The sequence below is a fragment of the Carcharhinus amblyrhynchos genome, chromosome 22 (genome assembly GCF_965287045.1).
Source record: "Carcharhinus amblyrhynchos chromosome 22, sCarAmb.v2.hapA, whole genome shotgun sequence".
Lineage (NCBI taxonomy): Eukaryota > Metazoa > Chordata > Chondrichthyes > Carcharhiniformes > Carcharhinidae > Carcharhinus > Carcharhinus amblyrhynchos.
Genome location: NC_137345.1, coordinates 22,249,962 through 22,271,161, shown reverse-complemented (window position 1 = coordinate 22,271,161; position 21,200 = coordinate 22,249,962). Strand labels below are relative to the sequence as shown.

The 21,200-nt window shown below is 41.0% G+C and overlaps 1 protein-coding gene across 4 annotated transcripts in view; it reads left to right on the top strand.

Moving 5' to 3' along the window:
- cpne5b (copine Vb) overlaps positions 1-21,200 on the top strand; it is a 602,363-nt gene that overhangs the window by 327,858 nt on the left and 253,305 nt on the right. The gene's annotated exons all lie outside the window — the stretch shown is intronic.

The following is a 21,200-nucleotide window of genomic DNA, read 5'->3' as shown; positions in this document are numbered from 1 at the left end:
CTAAATATTCCTTGACACAAGGTGTTCAGGAAAGATGGGAAAGGAAAGAAAGGAGGTGGGGGTGACAAAACTGGGGAGATGATGGGGTACTGGAAATGTTATTGGACTGGTAATCCAGAGACCCAGACTAATGCTTTGAGGAAAGTGTGTTCCAATCCCACCACGGCAGTTGATGGCGTTTAAATTCAATTAATTAAACCTGGAATTGAAAAGCTGGTCTCAGTAATAGTGCCCTGAAGCTGTCATTGATTGTTGTAAAAACCCATCTGGTTCACTGATGTCCTTTAGGGAACAAAATGTGCCATCTTCACCTGGACTGGCCTACATGTGACCCCAGATCCATGGCTGTGGTTGATTCTTACTTGTCCTCTGAAATGACTTAGTAAGACATGTAGTTCGAGAGCAATTATAGATTGTGAAAGCACCCAGAAGTCTATTGGGAATAATTGATTGATCTCCCTGTGGGGCTCATTGAGTATGCATTCCCCTGATATCAGGCAGGGGCCTGCCCAGTTGGAATTCACTTGTGCTTTTTATAAGGCAGGCCCAGGACTGGACCTGCTAAACTGTAGCTATGTAGATATGGACATGCCGGCGTTCGACTGGGGTAAACACAGTAAGAAGTCTCACAACACCAGGTTCAAGTCCTGGTGAAGTTGAAATAAACTGGTTGAACTTTAACCTGCTGTTGTGAGACTTCAAACTGTCACCCTGGCAGAGGTGAGTATGTGTACACTCCGGTAATGCTTTTACTTGCATTTTGTAAATGAACTATGTTCTTTTCCAATGGGGCTCATAATAGGCAACAAACATTGACCTTGCCAGCAGTGCCAACATCCCATAAAATACCTTTAAAGAAATGATTAAGGATAATATTACAGCGCTGGAAGAGAGAGACAAAATCTTGGGTTGGTCAGGACAGGATGTATTTGGTCGAAGTTCAGAAACAATAGACAAATAATTATATTACTCGGTATATCCAGTAGGCCATCAACTAGTTAGAAAAAACTAGAGGAACAATGTTTTAGGGAAATTAGAGAAATGAAAATACTATACAGTAGCAGTGATGGGTGTTTTACTTATTCCATTATAGACTGCAATAGAAGTAGTTTAAAAGGTGAAGGGCTTCTGAAGTATTTTCAGCAGACTTTTATTAATCAGTATTTTTCCAGCTGTCATGCTGCAGTATGTTCTGAATTTTCAGACAGTACTGTTAAAATCTTGGGTACAAACTGTCCTGTTAGAGTGGCCACCGTAAATTGTGTGACCTTTAAAGAGCTGGAATTATGCGTCTCAGAGAAATAACAAATTTGAGTATGGGCATTCACAGCCAGCCAAGCAATTCTCACATCCCTTTGTTAAAGGATGGACTGTCAACAACCAAACTATGTCCCAATCATCTTTCTGCTTCACTTCACAAAAAGCACCAACTCATCCATGAAACTATAGACCTGCCATGAAAGAGTAACTGAGACTATTACAGATTATAATCATATTGTTTCATTCTTCGTCGTATCTAACCTCTGTATGAGTGACGGATATGTATGAGTGAAACATTGCATTTTAATCATCTGGGACAAGTAATGGTAATAAATAACCTCCTTTACTTTTAAACTACAAAAAAGCTTGCTGCTGTAATTAGTAAAAGGACGACAATCACAATGAGGGGAAGAAAATAAGGGCACCTCACAAATCAAATGTCAATAGGAACCATTTAGGGAACAGTAATCATAGTATCAGAAGGTCAGTCATGAAAGGGACAAAGGAGTAAACTGGGGAAAAAATACATAATTTTAGCAGTGCCAATTTCAGAACAATTTTTTCCATGTTAAATTAATGTCAAAGATTGCCTGGCAAAACTATAACAGAACACTGAGTTTTCTTTTAAGAAGAGATGTGTCAGATACATTAGCGATATTTTTCGACAGGGGGAAAAGGTAGACCAACCAAAGCCAGAGCTCCCTGGTTAATTAAAGAGGCAGAAAGGAAGATGAAGCAGAAAGATAAGTGCCACATGTTAGAACCAGGTTGACTATTGGAAGTTCAGAAAGGAAGTGATGAAGCAAATAAGAATCACAAAGAGGGAAGAGACTGACAGCCAACATAAAGGGAATTTCAAAGCTTTCAGTGTGGCAACTGAGTAATAAAAGACTACTAAAAAGAATGTGATCAGTTAGGGATGAAAGAGGGATCAATGTAAGAAGGCAAATGGCATGGCTGCGATACTTACTAAGGAACTTGATTATGTCTTTATCGAGGTAGACAATGCTGTCCAGTTACAGTGAAGTAAGTAGCAGGGAAAAGGTGGGAGGGTGGAACTAGCCAAGTTGCTCTTGCAGACAGCAGGGACGGACAGGACCAACTGAATGGCCTGTTACTATGCCATAGCCACTCTGTGGTTCACTGTGATAACGACAGCTACTGGAATTGAATTTTGTGCTTGTGATTTTGTGGGGGGGAGAAAAAACAGAGAATCACTAGATGAAAATTCCACTTAATTGAAAACATGCCTTTAATATTTTATTATTTTTATGCTAAACAATATTTTTCATCCTTTACTATCATGCATTGATCTCATCTTTCTACAGCAACAGATTAAGATTCCAGGAGCCTTATGAATTGCTTTACACTTTTCAATCTTTTCCATTTTTGATATTTTACTGTATATTGCTGTTGAGGGAGAGTATTCTGGTGATGAAATTGCATTTTGCTCCTTGAAATTGCTCACTTAGACTAAATCATTACCAACCATTTCTGTGTTCATTATTTTAACCAACGGAATGAGATTATTTTTAAGCTAACAGAGCTAAAAATTTTATGTTTAAACAAATATTCATGAGAACTGACAACTTCACTGACCTATAAAGAACAGCATAGGAATAGGCCCTTCAGCTCCCAAGACTGTGCTGATCATGATGCCTGCCTAAACTAGAATCGTATGCACTTATGGACTCTGTGTCCTTCCATTCCCATCCTATTCAATACACATATATGTAAACCAAATGACAAGTAAGTGAAATGGTAATATTTTAATAAAATAGGTTTCATTATAAAGCAATTGATTTGTTAAGCATAGTCGTATTTGAATTTTGCACAAACATGCAGATTTCATGAAGGGGAGGTAATGGCCCTATTGTTATTATCACTAGGCTATTAATACAGAAACTGAGCTAATGTTCTGGGGAGCTGAGTTTGAATTCGCCACGGCAGCTGGTGGAATTTGAATTCAATAAAAAAAATCTGGGATTAAGAATCTACTGATGACCATGAAATCATTGCTGATTGCCGGAAAAAATCCATCTGGTTCACTGATGTCCTTTAGGGAAGGAAGTATGCCACCCTTACCTGGTTTGGATTACAGGTGACTCCAGAGGATTGACTGTCCTCCAAGGGCAACTAGGGATGGGCAATAAATGCTGGCCAGCCATCGATGCTCATGAGTCACGAATAAAAAAAATTATCAGAATTTTAAATAACATGATCAATATATTTGCCAAGGAGGGGATAGATAGGTTTTTAATTAGTAGCAGGATGGAGAGTTATGGAGAGTGAGCAGGAAGGTGGGAATGAGATCGAGATGAGATCAGTCATGATCATATTGACTGGATGGAGCAGGTTCAAAAGATTGAATTGTCTACTGAAACTCCTAGTACAAACACTCCTGCATGAAAGCTGAGAATTCAGAATATATCTATACGTGTTCAGGTGGTGTAATATCAGAAGGCTGGGTTCAATGTGGAGTCAGACTTTGTATTAAAGCAATTCTTATTTTGTCCCGTTTTCTTGGAATCAAATACTATTTTCTCCCCCACTCCCCACAATTCTTTCAACTTCCTTGAACTTTGCAGCCAACAGTTGTTGTGATCCACTGGTCAGTGTTATGCAATCGACAAGCGGAATTTCTAAAATGGTCATCTGCAGTTATTCATTACCGGACTCTCAGAAGTATGACTGGAAAATAATTATATTGGTATTTTTAAGACAGAAAATTGCACTAAATTTTTGGTCAACAGGTGACTGAGTAAAGAAAAGGCTGGACATTTTTATATTACAGCAAGTTGAGAGAATTTCAAAGCTAATAATGTGAAATAAGAGGTACATTGTAAATAAAATATCTGAGATAGTATTAGAAGTCAAGAGTGTAACTTGGATTTGCAATGCCATTTTGTTGCCCTTCTTTATATTCATCAAGCATGTTATGTTCCTTGTCTAGCCTCCAAAGTTGCTGTTAGAATCTAGTTCAGGACCAGTAATATTTTGTTTAAAGTAGACAAAGTTTGAGATTCGAGAACTTTTTCAGTGAAGGAAGCCACAAGATTTTGAATAAACAAAAACAAATTTGACCATACAAAGTCAGACAGATGAAACAATTTGCAGTATTATTGCAGTATTATTCAGAGTTAATGTGAGGCACAGTGAATAAACAAGTGAACTGTGGCCAAACACACCACGCCACACAATAAATGGCAGATGCGACCAAGATAGAATCCATAGATTTCTCAACAACCCCTGAGATGTCTGTAACACTCTGAGTAAACCAATCTCACTGAAACTTTGTGGGGGAAGTTTTTCTGTCCCATCTGTCATGGGAATCGTAGCAAAGGTCTGTTGACTTCAGGTGGGATTTTCCAGTTTTGGGGCGTGCGCATTCCACCCCATGTCTCTCAGGTAGGATTTTAATCTTCAAGATCTCGCCTTGGAATTCTCTCTGAATGTCGCTCCAACTGGGATGGCATCAGCAATGACCCATCTCGCAGGGTTTCACTCTCACTATCTGAGATTCTGTTTTCTTGCACTCCTGAGTCTATACTCAACTATCAACTTTCAAGCACAACTTCAGCTCTGCAGCTCCACGAGACAGAACACTACCACCTCAAAGATGTACCTTCGTCCCCCAGTGGCCCACAGTCTGGAGCCATCAACCTTTGGCTTACTCATCAGATCATCAGGGCTAATCCTGAGCTTTCTTCAATTACCAAACTCAGATAGCATCAACAACAGCCCACCTTGCAGCCCTTCAATTGCATTGCCAGTGATTCAATTTCTCTGGATACCAAGTGCACACTCATGAACCAAATTACAGGCAGAAATTCAGACCTTCAGTGGTGTTGAATAGAATGCTTCTGAACTTCCTGCTCCCCTAGGCAAACTCTTCCAGTGCAGCTACAATAGTGGCATCTACCTGACAATGTGGAAAATTATCCAGATATGACATGTACACAAAAAGCAGGACAGATCTAACCCAGCCAATTACGGCCCCATCAATCCATTCTCTATTAGTAGCAAAGTGAAGGAAGGGGTCACCATTAGAGCTATCAAGTAGCATCTGCTAAGCAATAACCTGTTCAGTAATGCCCAGTTTGGGTTTCGCCAGGATCACTAAGCTTCTTACCTCATAACAGCCTTGGTTCAAACATGGACAAAAGAGCTGAATTCCAGAGCTGAGATGAGAGTGACAGCCCTTGACATCAAAGCTACATTCAACCGAGTGTGGCATCAAGGAGCCCTAGCAAAACTGGAATCAATGAATGTCAAGGGACAAACTCTCTCTGCTGGTTGCAGTATGCCTGGCACATAGGAAGATGGTTGTGGTTGTGGAGGGTCAGTCATCTCAGCTCCAGGACATCTCTGCAGGCGTCCCTCACGGTAATGTCCTAGGCTCAAACATCTTCAGCTGCTTCAGTACTTCCTTCCATCATAAGTCCAGAAGTGGGTGTGTTCGCTGATGTTTGCACAATGTTTAGCACTATTCATGACTCCTCAGATACTGAAGCAGTCTATGTTCAAATGTAGGAAGATCTGGACAATATCCAGGCTTAAGCTGACAAGTGGCATGTAACATTCATGCCACACAAATGCAAGGTAATAACCATCACCAATAAGAGACAATCTAACCACTATTGCTTGACATACAATAGTGTCACCATCACTGAATCCCACACTTTCAACATCCTTGGCATTACCACTGACCAGAAACTCAACTGGACTCACCACATAAACACAGTGGCTACAAGAGCAGATCAGAGGCTATAAAAACTGTGGCGAGTAACTCACGTCTTGACTCCCTAAAGCTTGTCCACCATCTGCAAGGCATAAGTCAGAAGTGTGATGGAATACTCCCCACTTGCCTGGTTGGGTGCAGCTCCAGCAACACTTGTGAAGCTTGACACCATCTAGGACAAAGTAGCATGCTTGATTGGCACTACACCCACAAGCATTCACTCCCTCCGCCACCAGTAGTAGCAGTGTGTACTATCTACCAGATGCATTGTAGAAGTTCATCAAAGGTCCTTAAATAGCACCTTCCAAACCTACAACCACCTCCATCTAGAAGTAGGAGGGAGCAGATACATGGGAACACCACCACTTACAGGTTCCCCTCCAAGCCACTGACTATATATTGCCGTTGCTTCGCAGTTGCTGGGTAAAAATTATGGAATTCCCTCCTTTACAGCACTGTGGGTCAGCCCACAGCACACGAACTGCAGCGATTCAAGAAGGCAGCTCACCATCATCTTCTCAAGGGCAAGTAGGGATGGGCAATAAATGCTGGCCAGACAGCATGTCCCACGAATGAATAAAAACAAATCTCAGAAAAGACTTCATTATTCCCATTTACTAATGTATCCACTTTTTAAATAATCATAGGTGTTATTTCTGGGCCAGAGAATGTTTTAGTTGTTTGTACACTTACAATCAAGTGCTTCTTCTTCACACAGAAAAGATCACCCTAATTTGTCAGTGTGGCATTTAAGTTTCCCTATCAATCCATCCTTCTGTAATGCTGTACATTACAACCCTGTCACACAGAGCATGATTAAGGATCCAAGTTTTTAAAGTGTTGACAGGTATAAATGGTATAGATATTTGATTGTCAATGTGCAAGGAGAGAATTAAGTTTTTTTTCGCCTGTGGAAAGTAAAAATTACATGTGGAACACATAGCAAAACTACTTCACAGCATGTTAATTAGATCAGCATTCTTTAAAAAGAAGTTGAATAAATTGCTGGCTGAGAATAGGATTAGAAATTCTGGGAATATGTATACACTGTTGTCATCAAATACTTTTCTAACATAATGTTTCATGCACACTGATTTGAAGTGTGAAAGGTCAGGCACTTTTCTTGTAAAAGAATACAATTAAAGGGTGGGGGGTAACTGGACCAGGAATTTAATTTAGGGCATTATTCTATCCCCATTTTGAAATCTTACAGAAACAACGTGAAAGGGATATTCTGGAATTAATGCATCCTGGGAAACATGGAGGTGCTGACACTGTTCAGAATTACCGAATTCACAATACGAGTATCCAAAATTGAATGGAATTTGTGGAAGTTTTGAGGACAGTGTTCAACATTTGGGGTGCCCCAGTGGCACAGTGGTGAGCCTGCTGCCTCACAGAGCCATGGACCCGGGTTTAATTCCCAGCTTAGGTCACTGTTTGTATGGAGTTTGCACATTCTCCCCATGGGTTTCCTCCAGGTGCTCTGGTTCCCCCCTCTCTCTCTCTCCACCCCCCACACGCACACACACACAGTCTAAAGATGTGCAAGTTAGGTGAATTGGCCATGCTAAATTCTCCCTCAGTGTACCCAAACAGGAGTCGGAGTGTGGCGACTAGGGGATTTTCACAGTAACTTCCTTTCAGTGTTAATGTAAGCCTACTTGTGACACTAAAAAATAAACTTTAAATGTCTGTTCAATGTCTCTGGATACTTTGCATGGAATAAAACATACATTTGATAAGCCAGAGAGGCACATAAAACAGTTTTCAATGAGGAATAGAGATCCCAATGGGGTTTGCAAGAATGATAACTTGGGAAACCAACAGCACTGAAGATACAACGGAAGATAATTTGGCATTATTTTATCAGGGTATATTAACAGTTGGAGTTCCCTGATACTTGTGAGGCAATCACTCTTGAACAGAAGTGGTCTCTTTAGAATTTTAACACAGCAACCATGTGTGCATTGTACAAACCTACACAACTGGGCAGAGCTCCTAGTTGATGATTGAGTTCCTAAATTTCCAGCTTTTATCAACTTCAGTCCACAGCCAGAATTGGGTGAAGAAATAAAAAAAAAGCATTTGATGCCTAACCATGTGTCCCAGAGCCTGCACAGAAGAGCAGATTCATGGTGTGATATTGTTTCTCATAGAAGCAAAAGGTGACAGTCTCTTGCCTGCAAGAATCGTTTCAACTTCTATCATGCTGCACACAGAATTGTGAAGAATAACTAAGTTATTCAAATAGTGCATAAGAACGGATAGAAGAATTATATCCACAAAAGAAAGAAGCATGTCTGGTTAATGTTACAATAATCATTAATTATTAGTTTGCTTGAGCAAGAATAGCTTTTTATGACCATCAGTAAATCTCTGATATGACATTGCACTTTTTCTGTAAAAGAAAAAAATCAAAGGGTGAAGGTAACTAGCCCAGGAATTTAACTTAGGGCATTATTCTATCCCTATTTTGACATCTTGGGTGTGATCTTCCAGCTGGCCATGCCACATTCCTGATGCAACAAGGTCGGGGAATTTGGCACTCAGCCAAATCTCTATTCACTGCGGCGTGATGGGAAAAGCTCGTCGGTGTGAATGGTTATAAGATTCCAGCTCTTGTCTTAATTTTAATCTAATACTTTGATGTATATAGTTAAACAGGGAAACTTAACAGCTTTTTGGAAAGCACAGGAACACATGTAGATCACTGCATCTGTCTGCCATACAATAAGATAATTGCTAATTTATGACCTAACTGCATTTGGAGCAAAGGCCCCTATCGTTGCCCTTGGATAACAAAAATCTATCAATCTCAGATTTAAAATTTACAGTTTATCTAACATCAATTGCCATTTGCAGAAGAGAATTTCAAACTTCTATGAGCTTTTGACTGCAGAAGTTTTTCCTAATTTTATTTCTGAATGATGTGACTCTGGTTTTTAAACGCTGACTCTTCTTAAAGTTTAAGGTTTATTTATTAGTGTCACAGTCGGCTTACATTACCATTGTAATTAAGTCATTGTCAGAATCCTCTCGTCACCACACTCCGGCGCCTATTCGGGTACACTGAGGGAGAACTTAGCTTGGTCAATGCACCTAACCAGCATGTCTTTCAGACTGTGGGAGGAAACTGGAGCATCCGGAGGAAACACACGTAGACACATGCAGGCTCAACACAGACAGTGACCCAAGCCGAGAAATCGAGCCCAGGTCCCTGGCACTGTGAGGCAGCGGCGCTAACCACCGTGCCACCATGCTGCCCTATAGACTTAGACTTGGACTTTGCTGCCCTAAAGACTGAGTATTCCCAACCAGCATAAATAATTTCTCTCTATCTAGCCAATCTGTCCCCTTTATTATCTTGAAATCTTTGATCAAATCATCCCTGAACTGAATGAATTCCAGCAACCTTAACTTGAATAACCTTTATTTGTCATTTAATCCCTAGGAGTCCAGAAATTACTTTGGTAAACCCACACTGGATACACAATCCAGGTTAATTCTTCCTTCCTAAGGCGTCCTGCTCACAGGTATAGCTGAAACACTCCTGTATCTAATCTTAGTGATATAAAGGCCACCAATTCATTCATCTTTTGGATTATTTCTTATCTTTTTGTGATATTTTAATGACCTGTATAAAGAGGACCCCAGCTCATTTTGAGCATTCACTCCTCATAGCTTTTCATCATTTAGAATGTGTTCTCCATACCTTTTGGGTCCAAAGTGGATGACTTCCTATTTGCTTGCAGTGATATCCATTTGCCACTGTTTTCCTTACTCAATTTGTTAGTCAGCTACTAGCTTAAGCTCTTTCCAAGCACTCAGTTTAATCAAAAGGCAAATCAAAAGGCAGGAGTTGACTCAGATTCTCTTAAACAAACTTACATTTATTTAGCAGTTTAGGAATTGTAGAATCCCTACAGTGCAGAAAGAGGCCATTTGACTCACTGAGCCTGTACCAACAACAATCCCATCTAGGCACTATCCCCATAACCCAAGTATTTACCCTGCTAGTCCCACTGACACTAACAGGCAATTTAGCACAGCCAATCCACCTAACTCGCACATCTGTGGGAGGAAACCAGAGCACCTGGAGGAAACTCATGCAAACACTGGGAGGACATGCAAACTCCACACAGGCAATCAACCAGGGCCAGAATTGAACCCAGGTCCCTGGCACTATGAGGCAGCAGTGGTAACTACTGTGCCACCATTCCACCCTGTACCAAACTCAAACTTACAACAGTTGCAACACCTTAACTCTCTTACTGAACTTTAACTCTTAACTGAATTTAAATCTTAACTGAACATTAACTCTTTAACTGAACTTGGCTCTAATTTTTTCGCTGAAAACAGATATTACCCGGTTTAGAATGAAATGGCCAGACTCGTTCCTGATGTAGATTCCATCGTCATGGTTCTTCTCCAAAGATCTTCAGGGGCACTCTTGCAACAGTTAATCTCTAAGTTATCACCGAAAACAAAGGGCTGAAATATGTGTCTTGATTCTGAAATTATCCTAATCTTCCAGAAAGTTCCCTCATACTCAGCCAACTGTCCAATCAGCCAGTGGAGTTACTTACAAATGACTCCGTAACACTCATCCATGACTGTACATAACCATAGCTCTTATCAGCGCCATCAAGTCTAATTCAAGTTAAATAACTTTCCATATTTTGTCAACGCAGCAAGTGTCTGGTCCAAGCTCACATTTCAGATTACAGTTCACAGCAACTTTACAGCTTACATCTGTGTTTGATTATAGCTTGACTAAAAATCCCAGCATTCTTAACTCTGAGTCACAATTGATCCTTAAAGCCAATGTTGCTGTGGAAATCATTGCTACAGTCGGCTCTCTTACCACAAATTAATCCATCAATATCTGTTCATAATTTTACACTTGCAGCTCCATTGTTTATAATGCTACCTATCTTTGTTATTGACAGATTTAGATAGTTTGCTTTTTTATAGTAAATGTGATAAGTACATAGAACATAGAACATAGAACATTACAGCGCAGAACAGGCCCTTCGGCCCACGATGTTGCGCCGACCAGTTACAAAACAATGACCCACTAACCTAAACCAATCCCTTTTCGTCCATAAACCTATCCACGGATCTCTTAAACGCCCCCAAACTAAGTAATTGCGATCCCAGCACAAATCCTTACGGGACACTACGTGAGCATTTTTTCTCCCCCCAGGGAAAGGGAGATGGGGAGGTTTGGGTGCATTCCCGAGTTAAATATTTTAAACATGACATCTAGTCAGGATCTTGGTGTCATCCCATCCTCTTCAAATTTTCACCTCGGCAGTTTTTGAAGGCAAGCAGGAAAATAGCATGCAACTTCCAGGTAAAGCATTTAAATGTTATCAGCAATGATCAGCTGTTTTGACTAAGGATTCTCAATTTAAGAGGCAGTCAACCTGTTTCCTGAGCTGTCAGCTGTTTTCCAGGGTCTCTGAGGCAAGTGCACAGATGGGGGAGCTACTTCAATGAAACTAAGAGGCTGGGAAGCCTTTGATCAATGAAATTGAAGACCTGTAGCCAGGGAGTTGAGAACCTCCAACACAAGGTCCACAGGCGGAGAATCAGTTCTCTGTGGGCTCTTGGTGACATGCAGCCTCCTTGAACAAGGCTTCTCCCTTGTTGGGCATGTGTTGTCATTTCCATCACAGATGTCTCCCTCAGGAGGGCTATCCCATATCGTTGATTCTCTTCAAGGTTTTGTGCTCTCTTCTGCAGTGAGAAGAAAACAGAGACTTTTGTGAGTGTTAGAACTGACTTGTGTGGATAAAAGGAAAGGACAGCATTTCTGGAAGGTGGGAGGACTGGAGGTGACCTGAGAGAAGGCTTTTAAGATTCTACTTTAGATAGGGTAGACGAGAAGAGAACTTTGGGACAATCCAAAACTAGGAGCTAAAAGTACAAGATAGTTGCAAATAAATCTAGCATTATCTGGGTGCTACCCCCAAACCTCTCCCCCATCCCTCTGAATTCAGAACCCACTTGGGAGGCAAAACATCTTTACTCAGAGAATATATGGAATGTGGAACTCATTGCCCCATGAATTGATTGAAGGAAATCTATTGGATGTTTCAAAATGAAACTAATCCTGTACATGAGAGAAATAGGAATAAAAAGATGCACTGAAAAGCTGAGGTGAGACTCTGGTGCGGCCGCACTTGGAGTATTGTGTGCAGTTCTGGTCCCCACATTATAGGAAGGATGTGGAGGCTTTGGAGAGGGTGCAGAGGAGGTTTACCAGGATGTTGCCTGGTATGGAGGGGAGGTCCTATGAGGAGAGACTGGGGGATTTGAGGTTGTTTTCGTTGGAAAGAAGGCGGCTAAGAGGGGACCTTATTGAAACATGTAAGATGATTAGAGGTTTAGATAGGGTGGACAGTGATAGCCTTTTTCCTCGGATGGAGAAAGCTAGCACGAGGGGGCCATAGCTTTAAATTAAGGGGTGGTAGCTATAGGACGGATGTCAGGGGTAGGTTCTTTACCCAGAGGGTGGTGAGGGATTGGAATGCCCTGCCTGCTGCAGTTGTAAATGCGCCTAGTTTGGGGGCGTTTAAGGGATCCGTGGATAGGTTTATGGATGGAAAGGGATTGGTTTAGGTTAGAGGGTCATTGCTTTTTAACTGGTCGGCGCAACATCGTGGGCCGAAGGGCCTGTTCTGCACTGTAATGTTCTATGTTCTAAATGCAATGGGAGGAGACTCATGTGGAGAACGAACACTAGGACAAAATAGTTGTACTGTTTCAATAAGGTCCCCTCTTAGCCGCCTTCTTTCCAACAAAAACAACCTCAAATCCCTCAGTCTCTCCTCATAGGACCTCCCCTCCATACCAGGCAACATCCTGGTAAACCTCCTCTGCACCCTCTCCAAAGCCTCCACATCCTTCCTATAATGTGGGGACCTGTTTCAGTACTACATATTGTATGTAATTAACCCTACAGCAATAGCAGGAAAGCTATGAGATACCACAATAAGGAATAGCATTAATCAACATTTAAACCGCTGCCGGCTAATCAGAAACACTCAGTGCACATTTGCAAAGGGCAGGTCACACTTGACTAGTTTAATTGAATTCTCCAATTGCTGATTGTATAGACAAAGGAGGATGTGGTACATTTGGATTTTCAATATGTGACTAACAGACTTGGAAGAGACTAAGATATGGAATTAAATGTAAAGTGGTGACATGGACAGAGGGATGGCTGAAAGCAGGAAGTGGGAATTGGTGTAAATGGATTTGCCCCATATTGTCAAGCTTCAGCTGAAGAATTGTATGGAAATGTCTGATACTCTTATGTATACCTAAATAATTTGAAAGTGAATATTGAGGGAGCAATGGTTACATTTGTCAATGATATCAAAAATAAAGAGAGTATGTCAAACTGAAGAATGTGACAAAGCCCAGAAAGGGACAGACTTGTTCGGGGAGTGGCAGATATGTACCAACACAGTTCAATGTAAATAAGCAGCAGAGATTACAGGCAAAAACACGGTATCTGGAATTTTGAGCCTTGTAGACAGCAACACTGAATGTGAAAGCAAGATGCTGATGAATCTGTGCTAGGATATTTGGAACACTGTGCAGGTTGGAGCACTATAGAAAGAATATTGGAACCATGGGAAAGATATAGATTCATTAGGATGCTACAAGAGATAAAGTGACATAGTTATATGGAGAGAGTTGGAAAACTAAAGCTAGAGGAAGCTCTAACAAGGCAAAATATCATGCTCCTCCCAGGTGGGTTCTGAGTTCTAAGGCATAAGGGTGACCCTGACACAACTTCACACATGAACAGTCAAAGCCATGCTTTTTCCACTATTAAGGCCCTTAAAATAGGCTCCGTATTTACTGGTGGGTGTGGGTCAGAGCACAATGGAAAACTGAAAAAGAAACAATTCGGTATCATGGGTGGGAAGCAGGACAAACACTTTGGTCCCTTCTCCCTCCTCCCAGAGCACCAACCCATTCCCACCACCTTCCTCTTGGGTTTCCCAGCAATACTGTGATCACCCCCCTTGCAAGAGGGGCTTTCTTCCAAGGATGGGTGGAAGTCCCACACACTGCAACTCAGATTTCAGTTGAATGTGCAATGGCACTGGGCTTCTAAGAGTTGGTGAGAAAGGGTTATGCACTGACTCTACGAATGACAAGCATTGAGTGCTCCCCCTTCTGAAAACCCTGCTCATAGAATTATTGAAAATTTTGAGAGAGTTTCAGAGTGAAGATAGTGAAAAATTCCTTCCATTAGTTTCTGAATCAGTGGAAAAGCATATATATTTAAGCTTATCACAAGGACCATAAAGGGAAGGTCAGAATAGCTTTGTTCTATGCAAACCATTATTAAAATATGGAATGTGCTGCTACAAGTGGTTACTAAAGCAAGGTCAATCATGATTTTAGAAACTAATTATATAAACGTGTGAGGAAAAATCCCAGGGGTGAGAAACCTTAATCAAACACAAAACATCAGCACTAATGAAGCATAATTCCAAGATTTTCATTTTTGATGCCCACTAATTAAATTTCAGGCAATTAAACTTACTACCTCCTATAATCCAGAGGCTCTTATAATCTAGTGACAATAATAACATTCCTAACATGGATTTCTATCCAAATATATTCCAAAAATGATACACAATTATTAACACTAAAATGATACAAAACCTTATTATTTTCTGACCTGCTTCTTCAATAGTTGCCTGGGTGTTTGGTGGTCTGGGTGTCTTGCTTGGCCTGTTTTGCAATATCTTCCTGCGCTTTTCTGATGCTGTTTTAATGGGCTATTTTCCATTAGAGCATTAGTGACAGATCCTTCAGTGATACGTTTCTGCATATTCTCTTCCTAACTGTCCATCTTGTTATACCTACCCCATTTTGACACAAAGAAAGACCAAATTTATTTACCACCAAACCCAGGAATAAAAATGTCATGTCACATACACAAGTATCGGAAATAAGAGACATTTAGAATCCAATTTAAAAAGTTAAAAGAATATATGGTTGAGTGTCCTTTGCCTGTAGTTGAGGCATGGATTGTTAAATGTTGCAGACTGCTTGGATTCACTGGTTTTGTGGATGCAGTCAAATGTAAAACTTGCAATTCTCACGAGGTCTCAGTTTGTTGGTAGAATTCTAGTAAAGTTGTTCTTCACATGCATTTGTTCCAAATGAGAGAGGGGGAGAGTGAGAGAGGTTCCATTTACCTCTTCTGCTGAAGTCTTTTTCTTTTTTGCAATCCATCTGCAGTAGCTGCGATGTGGCTTCTTATGCTTCACCCAGTTTGTATTTCCAAGAGATTTTAGATTTGTTTTCCTGAAACAGCTGTTGCTTCAATGTTCAGCTCTTTGCATCTTAACTTCTCTTCCTTGGATTGTCACAAGTTTTGATGGATCTTTGAATTATAGGAAATGTCCTTCCCTTTGCATTCCTCCAAGGGTGATTTGTTCATTTCCTACCTTCACCTTTGGAAGGTAAGCTTGCATTTTTAAGTAGTTTGTTCTGTCTCATTTCAAATTGCAAAATTTCCAGTCAGTTGAAAGTTGAAGAATATATTTTAGTTCATAATTAAAGGGCATAGCCTCATGACACGATATAAATGTGAATCATTGATAATTCAGTACATTTTTGAAATAACTTATAAAATTTGTCATGCTTTTGCTGGGTTTCTGTTCCAAATTGGTGAGCTTCAGACAAGACAAGTGTCATTTTCCTTCATTGCAAATCTTGCCTAAATCAATTTCCACCCTGTGTTATAAAGTTATGCACTCCTAATCTAAAGCTTTCATATATGTGAGACCTCCAGGATTCACACCAGGTTCCTGTGGCATGTGATTTGGCAGCATTGGTGTGTTTTTTTGTGCAATCAAAAAGTAACCCAGTTTAAAAGTTCTTTTTTTAATGTTTATTTATTAGTGTCACAAGTAGGTTTACATTGACACTGCAGTGAGGTTACTGTGAAAATCCATCGAGAAAAAGATACAGAAGTCTGAGGTCACATTGCCAACTGACTCCAGAACAACTTCTTCCCTGTTGCCACCAGACTTTTAAATAGACCTACCTCACATTAAGTTGATCATTCCCTACACCCTAGCTATGACTGTAACACTGCACTCTCTCGTTTCATTCTCAATGAACGGTATGCTTTGTCTGTATAGCATGCAAGAAACAATACTTTTCATTGTATACTAATATATGTGACAATAATACTTTAAATCAAATCAAAATCCCCTTATCACCAGACTAGGAGACACACTGAGGGAGAATTTAACATTGCCAATGCATCTAAGCAGCACATCTTTTGGACTGTGGGAGGAATCTAGAGCACCTGGAGGAAACCGACATGGACACGGGGAGAGCATGAGGACTCCACACAGACAATGACCTAAGCCGGGAATCGAAACTGGTCCCTGGGGCTGTGAGGCAGCAGTGTTAACCAAATCAAATAGGTTCAATAAAGAATGGAAAAGGCTGACTGCAGTAATAAGCAAACATCTATATCACTTTAGTTCAAATAAATGGTTTATTAATATGATAATAGATGATGAAGACAGGCATATGCTTTTTGAGTTGACTAAGATAATTGTTTAACAGTTTTATTAGTCTTTATAGCTAGTCTGAATATATATATAAATGAAAAGGCATACTCTTTATAATATGCTAATATTGCATGTGCTCCCATTTGCTAAATATCTTACATGATCCAAATATGATTTACCCAGCAAAGTGCTTCAAAGAAAAAACAAGTCAATGATGAGAGATCTGTATCATTCTTGTGTAGTTTAGTGCAGACAGGCTGTGGAACAATAATGCTGACATAGTGTACATTGATAATGGAAGTCTTCACACACATAAAAAGAATACAGAAGTTGACGCTTTGAAAAATGGAAGTATTAAAGCACTCAAAGATTGCTATCAAGATAATGAGGTGGCTAATAGAGTTTGTCATTATTTAAATACACGTGCCATGGCAACTTAAGATGAAGGCAGAAACATGGATATTGCTTTCAAAGAACGTCATTCCGGCTGTTTGCTCAAATGCATTGAGCAGCCTGAACTTTGTGTAGATCTGAACTAAACTCACCAGAGAAAGGGTTTATCTACTTCATCCTAAATATCTTAGCAAATCTTTGATAATTGTTTGATTTGATTTGTTATTGTCACATCTATTAGTATACAGTGAAAAGTATTATTTCTGGCGTGCTTTACAGGCAAAGCATACTGTTCATAGACGAAGAAAGGACAGAGTGCAGAATGTTGTGTCACAGTCATAGCTAGAGTGTAGAGAACGATCAACTGAATGCAATGTAGGTCCATTTGAAATCTGATGGCAGCAGGGAAGAAGCTGTTCTTGAGTCAGTTGGTATGTGACCTCAGACTTTTGTATCTTTTTCCTGACGGAAGAAAGTGGAAGAGAGTATGTCGAAGGTACGTGGCGTCCTTAATTATGATGGCTGCTTTTCTGAAGCAGCGTGAAATATAGACCGAGTCAATGGACAGGAGACTGGTTTGCAAGATGGACTGGGCTTCCTTCATGATCCTTTGTAGTTTCTTGTGGTCTTGGACAGAGCAGGGGCCATACCTGGTTGTGAGAGAACCCAGAAAGAATGTTTTCTATAGTGCATCTGTAAATGTTGGTGAGAGTTATAGCGAACATACCAAATTTCCTTAGTAGAGATGGTGATGGTCTTTCTTTACTATAGTTTCAGCATGGGGGGGATCATGTTGTTCATTAATGTCCATTATTGTCATTCAATCTCACGGGAACTGGAAATTAACTTTCACTTTTAACTTTAACTTTTACAAGTGTGAAGCCTCATTCCTTTAGATTTAATCATTATTTTAAGACTTTTTTAAACTGTAAAACTTAAAATGTTAATTTTTTTCTTCTCCTTTCTACCCAGTCCCACAGAGGGTATGGCGGAGGTGAGTTGCCATTGGCTGGTGAGTTCCCCGGCAACATGACTGGTGAACATTGCCAGTGGCAAACTCTGACTTTGGCAGAGTTGGAAGATCTCACTGCCAGCCAATATTGACCCACCTCTGCCACTGGAAAACCCACCATTGAAAGGCTGGAAGATCCCAGCTAGAATCTTTCCCTTCTTTATTTCTTTTTATGTACCTGATATGACAGTGAATTCAATATTCTAACTTACACTTGCTGGTTCAGACTCCACACGGCAGGTCAGTCAGTGAGTGTGGGATGCTTGCACTTTGAGCAATTTAGTGGGCAGAAAAAGTAGGGAATTAAATGTAACTAATGGCGAATGATATGTAGCAGCAACATCTGGCACTATGTTTTTTGCTGTTCCACATATTTTGTAGAATCATAGAATCCCTATAGTGCAGAAGGAGACCATTTGGCCCATTGAGCCTGCACTAACTCCAACCCCAGCCAGCCCTTACCCCTGTAAGCCCATGTATTTACCTTGCTAATCCGTCCTGAAACCTAAAGTGCAATTTAGCATGGCCAATCAACCTAACCCGCAAATCTTTGGACTGTGAGAGGAAACTGGAGCACCCAGAGGAAACCCACAGAGACACAGGGAGAACATGCAAGCTCCAAGCAAACAATGACCCAAGGCTGGAATTGAACCTTTATCCCTGGTGCTGTGAGACAGCAGTGCTAACCATTTTGCCACAATGCCATCCTGTTGGGTTTATGGGTAGATAGATAATACAGTACCATCCTCATGTTTTCAATAGGCCAAGCTTAAATAACAGCCTTTTTGAGAGAACCGATGGCTTGTCTTGCATGTACCCATTCCTTATTACTTATTCATGAAATTTAATAGCTTCCATCTGAGTTAGCGCTTCTTTTTCCTATTCTGTCACTGTGTAGCTGTCATTTCTAACTGCAATGTTCATTAACTGAATGCCAGTGGCAGTAAATGGTGCTCTACTGTGGTTTAAATTGCTACTTGTTGTTGTGTGAGGCAGCTGTCCTTATGTTTCCTAATGTGATGGGCCCACAGAAAATTCACAGCCCCAGCTGCCTCTTCTGTGGCAGCTTGACGAGATGATTTTTGCCTATAAGCACTCTTGCGCTCCTTCAAATTGTTAGTTTTGTTATAAATTTCCATTGATCCATTCAGTCGAAATGTCTGCTTAATGGTTGTCCCACCAATGGGATGGAGGGACTGTCATCGAAGGCCCAGTTTTAGGTCCGTAGGACTGTTGTAGGTTTGCGGATGATTGACTCACAAGTCAATCTGACATGAAAAACAGACCTTAAATGGAGAAAAAAAAATTATGCCTTTTTCCTTTTTGTTATTTTATGCAGCCATCTATAGGATGACACCTCCTTATCAAGGTTACATTTTCTCACCGTGCCTCATTAATATAACTCTACGCTTTCCTGTGTATGTTTCTGTGACAGTTTGCTTTTGCTGATTTGCACACACCTTTACTCTTTTACACCCTATGGTCTACAAACACGGACACCAGAATTTTCTGGTCATTCACGACTGCGGGGTTCTCTGATCGCACTGCGGTAAACGGAGATTTGGATCAGTGTCGAATTCTCCATCCTCGCCGTAAGCGGCGACGGGGCATGGGCAGCCGCAAAGTTCTGGCTGGTTTCTCAGCTGAAGTGTAAAGACTGAGTTGTGAACTACCATTCACGCTTGTGGTCGAGATAGAGTAAGAGGAGGTAGGTTCAAAATGGAGATGAAGAGAAACTGTTTCTCTCAGAAGGTTGTGACTCTGTGGAACTCGCTGCTCCAGAGTGCGGTGGAGGCAGAATCAATCAACAGATTCAAGAGGTATGTTTCTGAGAAAAAGCAGGATGAAGCGTTATGAGGAGCAGGCAGGAAAGTTGAGGCCAGGGTAAGATCAGTCATGATCATTTTAAATAGTGGAGTGAGCTCAAAGGGCTGAATTGCCAAGTCCTGCTCCTAATTCCTATGTGAGAAGTGTGTAAGTATAAGGAATAACATCAGGAAGATGAAAAAACTGGATACACTGCAAAATTAAGTAGCCTGACATGGTAGGAGCTGAAAGCCCTTCAAGGACTCTGACTGAAAGTTCAAAGGATAATTTAATGAGGCAACATCAAACCGATCGTCAATTTTCCATGCAGTGTCACCATAGCCTAGAAGGGCCTGAGCTACCAGAATCCAAACTTTTTTAAAAGTCACCCTAGTCCTAGATGAGGGGCTTATCTGACTGGTGGTGATTTAGTCCGAGGATCACCAGGTAAGGTGAGAAGGTGGGGCCTTCACGAATGAGCTCAGCCAGGAATCGAACCCTGGTATCATTCTGCATTACAAACTAGTTGCTTAGCCAGCTGAGCTAAACCAGCCCCCATGAATCCCAACAGGCTGCCAGCCAGAACACTTACTCCCTTCAAAATATATTTTTTTCTCTCTGAGCATTGTGAGTCTTTTGAACTCACCTCCTCAGAGGTGTTGGAAGCAGAGTCTTTGATATTTTTAGAGAGGAGGTGGATAGATTCTTGATAAGCAAAGGGGGGGCTGGGGGATTGAAAGGTTATTGAGGGTAGTTGGGAATGTAGCATTGACGTTACAGTTTGATCAACTATGATCTTATTCAATGGTGGAGCAGGCACAAGGTGCTGAGTGGTCTACTTTTGCTCCTGATTTGAATGTTTGCATATACTCCCTCAAAGTAACAAATATCTGAAACAAAGCAGAAGATCCAAGGGCATCCCCTCACTATCTTGCGTTTCCAATAATAACAGACTGCTTAATAACAAAAAAAATGACCTGCACTTGGTTCAGATGTCGTGTAGAGTATTTCTCAGCCACGCCATACAATATGTCACAATGCCTCAGGGGATAGCTAAGGAGCATTCAGCAGATTAGAGTTCTGAAATTCTTGGTACTGTAAAGCTGTTTCTAATCAGTCCAGTACATAAGTACTGGTTGAAGATGCTACAGCTTTCCTCTGTGATTAGCACACATGTATTCAGCAATAATGAAGCTTTAATATCCTCTGTAGGGGAGGTGGGGAGGGGGGTGATCAGAAGAGCGGCGATCAAGGTGTGGGGGGGTTGGGGATAACATCGAGAGGCCGGCGATTGGGAGGCTGTTGTGTGTGTGTGTGTTGAGGGGTGGGGGTGTGCAAGGTGCCAATCTCCCCACTGACAGATCAGCGCATGCCCAGTGGCCCACTCAGCAGTATGCTGCCTGTATCTCCAGCAGGATGA